The sequence below is a fragment of the Cynoglossus semilaevis genome, chromosome 17, assembly GCF_000523025.1.
Source record: "Cynoglossus semilaevis isolate Cse_v1.0 chromosome 17, Cse_v1.0, whole genome shotgun sequence".
Classification (NCBI taxonomy): domain Eukaryota; kingdom Metazoa; phylum Chordata; class Actinopteri; order Pleuronectiformes; family Cynoglossidae; genus Cynoglossus; species Cynoglossus semilaevis.
Genome location: NC_024323.1, coordinates 14,145,169 through 14,154,868, shown reverse-complemented (window position 1 = coordinate 14,154,868; position 9,700 = coordinate 14,145,169). Strand labels below are relative to the sequence as shown.

Sequence of the window (9,700 nt, the reverse complement as noted above, 5' to 3'; positions counted from 1 at the left end):
CTGTCCTCTTTTATTCGTTTCTCTAATGGAGGTTTTTTTTTCTGTTTTCTTTGGGTTATGTTCACTCTCCTGTACCTCCTTCCTGTCTGACTTCCACACCTCGCTGCTATAAAACTGTCACGATGCTCATAAGGTGGCAGACCGGACCTCTCTGATCTCCTTTACCCGCTTCAAAACACACACTCTCAGACGGCCCGGAAAAATATTCAGGCAGGTGTCATCGGGTGTCAGGCCACCCAGAAATGTTTGGCCCTGTATTTAAATGTTTCGGTTCAAGTCGGACAATGATGTGAAGAAGGGTCAGCAAAACAAAAGCCACAGCCAAGTTGAAACATAGACATGGCAGTCAAGTTCAAGGGGATGGGACTTAGGGTCAGTTAGGGGGCAGGGGGGGCCTATTCGACCCAAACAGAGGTTTTTTAAAAAAAACAACATTGCAGAACCCCAACAACAACTTATTACTTTATGACCTACTATGACTATAACTTTACTTTTTCTATTTAATATTTATTATTTATTTTTATGTATGTATTTTTTGTATTTTGTATGTTTACTGTAGCTTGATATAATATATAATAATATAATAATATCATATAATAACAACACAACTGGCATTTTTCATCAACTTTTCTTGTTGTTCTTCATATCTCCACAGCATCATGGTCACGTGATCACTGTATGTTTCTAAAATGTACATCAACAAACAACAACATCGATTCACGTTCCAAAACAACAACCAGTTGAGGAGGACACACGACAACAACGTCAAGCACAACCTTCAAATCATAAATATTCATTTTTTCGTTTAAATTCAAAACAAATAAACAGTAAGCCTTTAAAAAATCATCCCCAGAAAACAACAACTAACGTCCAATCCAATCGCTCACATTAAAAAGTCACAACGGAAATCACCGAGGCACTTCCGGTCGACTTCCGCGATTTCGCTCTACTAAGTCGCCGAGCGATTTCTTAAAGTTTCCCTCGATTCGACAGCTGGTCGAAACATTCATAATCATATGCGTATAACATGCACTGTGTGGCGTAAAAGTTCGAAGTTCAAAACGTTTGTCCGCAGTTTCTCATCCACACAATTCGTCAAACGCAGCGCTGACATTCAACACATTCACGCACAGGCATCACGGTACTCACGTGACATCCTGACGTCGCGGCGTACTTCCGTGTTCTGACTGAAGGAAACCGAAGCCAATGATTTCCTGCCATTTTAAAGAGGCGAGTGTCAATTAGTGCCCAGTAGGAGGAGCTACTGAGTACAAAAGCAGCTAGCACCCAACAGTTCGATTTGGTTCTTTTTAGGTTACGAAGACGGTTTGTCGTTATCGCTGTTTTATTAGAGGTGAGTATTTGTTTCTTTATTCTTTTTCTTTCTTGTCCGTTGTACGTTTTAAAGGTTTTTATTTACACATTTCCTCCGCGTTTTGAGCTGTAGTGAAAGTAGGAAGTAAACAACTCGACCGGTTTTTCCAAAATAAGGTTCCAAAGTTTAGCTGTTGTCCGTTGTACATTTTAAAGTTGTTTTTTCACAAATTTCCTCCGCATTTTGCACTGTGATTTTCCAAAATAATTAAAGTATTAAAGTATTTAATTAAAGTATTAATGTATTTAAAATTATTCAGTCTAAAAGTTACACACCTGTGTTTATATATAAACTTACAAAAATACATTGCCATTAACATGTGATTAAATAATGTTATGTTTGTGAAATACATATTTAAAATGTCTCCCATGTTCCACTTTGCTTTAGCTGTGTAAATAAATTAGAGGTATTAAAATACTGAAATGTTTCAGGGAGAAGGAGCTTCATTGTTGTTGTTGTCGTCTTCCTATGTTCTTTGTTTTTCTTCATCTCTATCCTAGTGTTATCTCGAACAAACCCAGAGGACGAGTGAGAGACGGCTAACACAGACACACTGCCCCCTCTTGTCTTGTCTTGTCTTATTACAATAGATGCAATTTGTCTGTTAACAAAGTGCTTAGACCACAAACTGTCTGAAACACACACACACTCACACACACACACGCTGAGTAGCTGAATGTAAACATGCTCAAACACACACAGTGCTGAGGGAAGTATGTTTGTGGATGGACACAGCTAATATTTGTCTGGTTTTCTTTTTTCCTCCTCCACTCAGGCTGATCGACGTCTTTTCTCCTCACCCTCTTCTCACGTCTGTCTTCTCTTTTTTTTCTTTTTTGTTTCCACCACAGACGCTCTTTCAGTCCCGACTCCTCCTTCCTTTCGTCCACTCTCAGGTAATACGCAAACAAACACACCTTTCTGATGACCTTAATGGAACGCTGCCCGAATGTTTAGGCCTGGATCCTTGCACTTACCTCCTCGCCCTCTAGGGGCAGCAGGACCGTGTCGTGGACTGTGATGTCACAGGTGTTTGAATTTACCGTTCCTGCTGTTCTAGTACTGCTCCGAAGGAATGTGTTTTAGCTATATTCAAGTAGCTACATATTAGCTTTTAGCTAATATATTAACTATGTTACAGTCATTTCTAAGAGTAAAAATATGGTTCAATTCTCTCTTTCTCTCTTTTTCTCTCTCTCTCTCTCTCCCTCTCCCTCCCCCGCCCCCCTTCACCTCCCCCTCACTCCGACTCTTCCTCCAGGCTGTGATAGTTAATGAAGTTTAAAGTTAGATTCTCATCACTGCCTCCAGCTTGGGGTCACAGAGACCTGGTTCACTGTGTGTGTGTCTGTGTGTGTGTGTGTGTGTTTACTGATATCTGATCAACTCAACACTTCCCTCTTTGTCAGTAAAAAATACCAAACTGCTAAACTCCACCACCAGGTTTTTGATGAAATCACATGAATAATTAATTTCAGTCTGAGAATCGTCCAATCACAGACACTCGCGTTCGGCGCTTTAGGCGAATGATCACGGCCGCTAATGTACATACAGTGGACTCTATCTGATCTTTAATGATCCTTGTGTCTGTGAGTGCATGGTGTGTGTGTGTGTGTGTTTACTGTACGTGTGTGTGCATGTGTGTGTGTGTCCCTTTGCTTCGATGCCTCTTGAACTAATGTGTTTCACAATCGGAGAACTTTTGTTCCCTGTAGCACTGCTGCGCTAATGACTAACCGGGGGCTCAAACACACACACACACACACTCAGAAAATGGTATAACCGAACAGAAATCAACCAACCGCACATCTTATTACTATATAACTGTTTATTTTATAAACTGTTATTTTCAGTTGAAGGGAAGGTTGTTTGGTTTTCTTTTTTTCTTTTAAAATGACAATTAGTTTATTAAATGAAAGAAACATTTTACATTAAATCACTACTACTATTCAAACATGGCTTTAGATGTCGTCATGAATCTGAACGAGTCTGTCAGACAGCGCCACCATCAGCATCAGACAGTACGGACGAAAACAAAAATGTAATTATAACTTTACAGTTGCTTTAACAGAAGTTCTTGCATATTTTCTTATTTTTTTTTTGTAGTTTGTTTTTCTTTTTCTCTTCTTTTTGTCTTTGTTGCCGGGCAGACGGATGGCCTTATTAATTCACAGTGACGCCCAATTGGCTAACGTAATGTTGCATAAACAGCAGCGGTTGCAGTGACTGGAGAATCAGTCATTGTCTTCCAGCCCTGCAGCAGAGAGTCTGTGTCCCTTCTTAGTGTCAAAGAACACAGGATGACATCACTTCCTGTTTATACGCAGACACCCTGGGCTTCCTGATCCAGTCTTTCTGATTATTTATTTAATTTTGCCCGCGGCCTTGTACCAGCCCAGTGACCAGGGGTTGTACACTACTCTCTGTTGTCGACTTTAGCCACGCTCGTCGTTTACACACTCCGAGGCACAGATGTATTATTCTAGTTTTTAATTAAAAACTATTCCAACTTTGTTTTCCCAGTACTGCGACGTATTTGTGTCATGAATACTGCGATACTGCAGTTAGATTAAAGCCCCGGGTGTAGACTGGAAGTGATGACGACGGCGGCGGTGGTTCAAACGTCCTGACCTTTGGACTGTATTGTTAAATGTCACCGCTGCATCACTGTCTGTATTATCACGGTGCTCCATAAAACATCAGACTAAATGGAGATCACGTCGTCAGGAACACAGTTGTCAACGAGAAGGAGAGTTATTTATGAATTATTTATGAATTATTATTAAACCAAAGTCAACGTTAGACCCAGCTGTGGTTCAGAGACAAACATTTTCACTGAAGTTAATGTTTTACACTTGAAGGAAGAGTGAGGTTTAACTCTGTGTCGGAGAGAACGACGGCCTGAAGGAGGCAGCACACATGTTCACTCACACACACACACACACACACACACACGGATTAAAACCAATTAAAATTTTATCCATATGCACAAATCACATCTAAACAAAAGCACCGCGATGCACACACAAAGCTGGTTTCTTACAAATTAATTTGCCAGTCTTCTCATATCACACTGATGAAGAGAGAGGGGGGAGAGAGAGGGAGAGAGAGACAGAGGGAGAGAGAGACAGAGGGAGAGAGAGGGAGGGTTGAAAGGCCGGAGGGAAGAAAACACACTGTTTTCCAGCTGATTAATTTTTCCAATTTCATCGAGACACGACCGTAACCTGCTTCAATTAAAACACCACTCTGGAGACAGATACTGTGTGTGTGTCTTTGGGAGTGTGTGTGTGCGCGCGCTGCTGTGTGTGTGTGTGTGTGTATGCAGAGCTGATGGTTGTATTTTATTGAGTGGAAAATTGAATCAAATTGTGTCTTTCAAACAGTCTGTTCTCATCCTCCACTCTCTGGCTTCACCCTCTGCTCCTTCGTCTCTTTTCCCTCCGTCTTTCTATTTCACCGAGTCACAAAATAAAACGGCATTTTATTTATTTTATTTATTGTTGTTCCTGCTTTATTTTCTTCATTATTTTTTTTGTCTCTTTCTGTCTTTTTATCTTTCTTTCCAAGAAAGACAAAAAAGAGACGGTCTTTCTTTCCTTCCTTCTTTCTCTCCTTCCTTCCTACCCTCATTCCTTACATCCTTCCTTCCTTTCTTCCTACCCTCCTTACATCCTTCCTTCCTTTCTTCCTATCCTCCTTCCTTCCTTTCTTCCTACCCTCCTTACATCCTTCCTTCCTTCCTTCCTACCCTCATTCCTTACATCCTCCCTTCCTTTCTTCCTATCCTCCTTACGTCCTTCCTTCCTTCCTACCCTCCTTCCTTACATCCTTCCTTTCTACCCTCATTCCTTCCTTCCTTCCTTCCTTCCTATCCTCGTTCCTTACATCCTTCCTTCCTTCTTATCCTCCATCCTTGCATCTTGCTGTAAACTGTGTTTAAAAATACCTAATACATTGTCATGCCTGTAGTATCGCAATATATCGTATCGTTTGCCCCTGTATCGTGATATGTATCGTGTCGCCAGATTCTTGCCAATACACACCCCTGGTTTTATCCGTGAAGCGGTTTGAAGACGTCTTGTGTTTTTCGTGTGTCCAACATCTGGTCCGTGGACCAGAGGCACATTGTAGCGGACGATACTGGTAAATTCTGTCGTCTCCAGTGGCTGCCTTTGGGTGGACTCTAACCCTGAAGCAAGGCACTAATCAACATAATACTCATAATTGTGACGAGATGAGGAAACGTTTGTAGCAAAAACCATGTTCTGTGTGGCGCTAATTAGAACCCTGTGAATGACGAGGCCTCTGGACGTGTCATCGACCAATGTGTGGTCAGTGGTCAGTGGTTATGTGTCTGTGTGTGATCTGTTGTAACTGTTGTGAATGAAGAGTGCAGTAACAATGAGGCTCCAGTAGAGACTGTACGTCCTCCTTATTATCCACCTCCGTGACGCTCTGCCGCTCGGCTGCACATGAATTAGTTATTTTATTTCTTTAATTAGTCTTTAATTATCGTCTGGTCCACCGTCTAATGGCTCGGTACCGTAATGCCCTGCCGCTGCAGCGCCTCTGATTCTGAACTAATAAAAAACATTTAAATGGAAACTTCCAGCTCTAAACTCCGTCCTCCTCCGTTAGCAGCCTCACGTTGTCTTATAATGGGAATTTAAAGCTACGGAGACGCCGTAAAATCATTTTTACCTTTTGTTTTGTTTTTTTTTTCTTCTCTTTTAGGTCTTGTTAAAACTCCAGTTTGATGTGATATAGGATGTGGACCACGCCCCTGAACTTTCACCACCAGGCTGCGGTCGGAACAGGTTTTTTTAATTTTTACATCGTAGAACTTAACAAAGTGGTTGGTAGATGTGGGGTAATAAGGTAATGGTAATGTGACACAGCTGTGGCGGTCCCCTGTGGTACAGTAGGGGGCGCGTGTAACCTTAGGTGGACCCCCCCACACACACACACACCCTGCTTTAACGTCCCACAAAGGTAATTATCTTTAATACATTTGAACATGAATCAGACACTGTGGGATATTTAAAAACACCAAAAACACAAATTACATCACGATCGATTAAATATGAAGTATCATTTTTTATTGAATATAAAAATAATATATATATATATAGTTTACACACACACACATGGCTGAGACTCCCTCTAACACCAGAGGGAACGAGTGGAACATTCCTTAGTTTTTCTTGCAGAAGTTCCCAGGCTGCATGTGTGTGTGTGTGTGTGTGTGTTGAAGTAGAGAATGTGTTTTTATATGTGTGTGTGTTTGTGCCTGAATTTACTGTTCCACAATATTGTCTTTGTGTGTTTTCCGTGTGCGTGTCAGCAAGTATTCTCAGCTCCCGCTGTGCTGTAACCGTCTCTCTGGGAAACGGACACATCCTTCCGAGGCCCGGTTCCTCTCAGGGGTCACGGCACGGGTCAGAGTTGAGGTGTCAGGAAGGTCATTTCCGTGATGATAATTCTCCTCCAGCTCAGACACCAGGGACATTTTTTGCGGCGTGAAAGTCGTGCAGTCGCACAGCGGCGACTGAGCTCAGCGTGGGGGCGAGCGAGCACACACATCTATCTCCCTCTATTACCCAGCCCCTGCCTCGGCCCGACCCGTCGTCCTCTCCTCCACCGCAGCTTGTTTTTCTCCACCTGGTCCGTCATTCCGACACTGGTCACACCATCGACACTCAGCCTGACACACTAGAGGACAGAAACAAATGACATCATTTAAAAACAGCAACTTGATATTGACCAGGCGTTGGCCTATGGGGCGCCCTCTGGTGGCCAATGCTGTAACTCAGAGGTGCGCAGTAAACATTGGGATCAACCAGTGGGTCGCAAAGGCAGTACTGGTAGATCATGAGAAATTAAAATTTAAAAGAATCTTTTTTTATAATAAATCTCTAGAATTAGATTAGCAATAATACAAATCATGGATCAACGGATGGCATTAGGGGGCGCCAAACCCTAAATTCACCTGAGGTACAAACGTAAACACACAAAGACGACTCTTGGACCTGATGAGCTGTAAAGCTGCTCTATGCTAGACAGGGGGCGCTGTCTCGACCCTGAACCTGTAACTCTGTAAACCTCAAACTCTTCCTCGTCACCATTTTGAATTCCTCGGTCGTTGCCTCCCCCTCTCCGTGCCGTGCGATCCAACCATCCATCCTCTCCCCTCTCCTCCACAGGGATCTCCCCCCGTCCCTCACCCACGTTTCCCTTGCTTTCCCTCCGTCTGATCTCTGACCTCGGCCAAACAGACAAACATTTATGTAGCAAAAGCAACACTGATATTCCTGTCGTTCAGCAGAGACACCCCAACCTTTCCACCACTCCCCCGCTCCTCCCCCGCTCCTCCCCCCGACTCCCCTGCATGATGCATTTGTGGTCTGACATTTGATCTTTTTTTTTACTTTCCTGAAGTTGAGTTTAATCCTCATCAACAAACTGTTCTCTGTCCATTTCTGTGTCACAACATTTTGTTCTTTATCTTTTTATTAATTTTATTACATTTTTATTATTGACATTTTTTGTTAACTTAAACTTGGCAGTCGAGGCAGAAACAGTGATTTGAGCTTTTACTGAAACTGAAACATTCACAGATTTACAGACAAAGAACAGTGTTGAGTTTACGGCCACAGGTCGACTAGAATTACCCAAAGTTACCACTGGGGGTTCCAGTGAGTAAGGGTCCCACAGAGCAGTACCGACTTTAGTTCTAACGTTGAGGTGTAGCCGATCGCAGGAACTTTTTTTTTTCCTTCTCCTCAGAGGAGGTGAAAATATGAGTACGATTTAAACGACATTTAAAAATAAACCAAACCGTTAACATTCACTCTGGGACAGGAAATGTAAACAGCAGTTTTCACGGGTGTTTATTACAACAAACAGGTTCACTGAGAAGAACCGCTGTGTCTTATGGTTGTGTACTGCGCCTGTAGGTGGCGCTGTAGGACGGTATCGATCCCACAGCACAACCAGCAGCCCATGTTTGAGTGTGTGTGCGTGTGCGTTTGCACGTGTGTGTTTTCCGTCCCTCTCTGCAGGGTGGAATCCAGGGCACTGATTGGTCCTCGCTCTGTTGAGCAACTCAATTATTCCTCTTAATACCAGTAACGCCATGACACCTCAAACTGCTAACTCCCCCCTCCTCCCTTTGCCTCCCCCTTAGACACACACACACACACACACACAGAGTGAGCTCAGCTGATGCAGCAGGGAAACATTTGTTTCCTTCTTCAGAAAAGGTCATTTCATCTGACGTTCATAAAAACTGCTTCATTATTTATCGGGGCTGATGTGAAATGTTTGTGACTCCATGGATCTCATCTGTGTGTGTGTGTTATTTATGGTGTTTATGTGTGTGTGTGGGTGTGTGTTCGTGTGTTCAACATGGTTCTGCAGAACAATCTGCAAGAAGAAGGAAGGAAGATAAGGAAGGAAAGAACGAAGGAAGGAAGGAAGAACGGCCGTACAGAAGGGAGGAAAATAAGGAAGGACGGATGTAAGGAAAGAAGGAAGATAAGGAGGAAGGAAGGAAGTAAGGACGGAAGGAAGATAAAAAAAGGAAGGAACAAAAAAGGAAGGAAAGAAGGAAAGAAGAAAAGAAGGAAGGAAGGAGAGGAGAGGAGAGGAGGAGGGGGGGATCAGGGATGAGCTCAGCTGTGTCCTCGCCCCGATTTCAATCTCACCTCAAATAATTGGGCTGAATTAATCTCACAGTGGGCACACACACACACACACACACACGTGTACTCTCACACTCACACACACTCACATAATGATGTGTTCTTGGTAACAGTCCAATAACGTATGTTCACTCTCTCTCTCTCTCTCTTTCTCTCTCTCTCTCTCTCACACACGGACCATTTTCCATATGGAATGCAAAGACAGCATGTGAAACACACACACACACACAGAACACACACCCTGCTGTGAGCGCTGTGGCAGGCGTCACAGTCGGACATGAAATACTGTCCAATAGCATCATTCATCTGCATCCCATTCCCCCCCTCCTCCCTCCTCCTCCCCCCTCCTCCCCCTTCTTTCTCTCCTTCCCTCTGCTCCCTCCATCCTTTTCATCATTACTCTTTAAACTCCTCCTCCTCTTCCTCCCATTACCATCCATCCCTCCATCCCAGTGCATTCCCATGTCGGTTTCCCCCCCACCCCTCTCTACTTCTCCCCCCTCCATCCTTCTCCCCCTCCATCCTTCTCCCCCTTCTTGCCCCTGAACCTACAGCGAGTCATGTTAAAGTGTGTGATGATCCTCGGATAAATCTGGTTCTACGTCACCTTTGTTGTGTG

At 43.3% G+C, this 9,700-nt stretch overlaps 1 protein-coding gene across 3 annotated transcripts in view; it reads left to right on the top strand.

Annotated features, from left to right (window-relative positions):
- Positions 1 to 536: 536 nt before the first annotated feature.
- The window catches only part of LOC103393554 (tubulin beta chain), an 18,888-nt gene continuing 9,724 nt past the window's right edge, over positions 537 to 9,700 (top strand). For all 3 annotated transcript variants that reach the window (XR_003052520.1, XR_003052521.1, XR_003052519.1), the window contains exons 1-3: positions 537 to 1,354; positions 2,227 to 2,271; positions 6,113 to 6,195. The gene's annotated coding sequence lies outside the window, so the exon portion shown is untranslated. The remainder of the gene's footprint in view (positions 1,355 to 2,226; positions 2,272 to 6,112; positions 6,196 to 9,700) is intronic.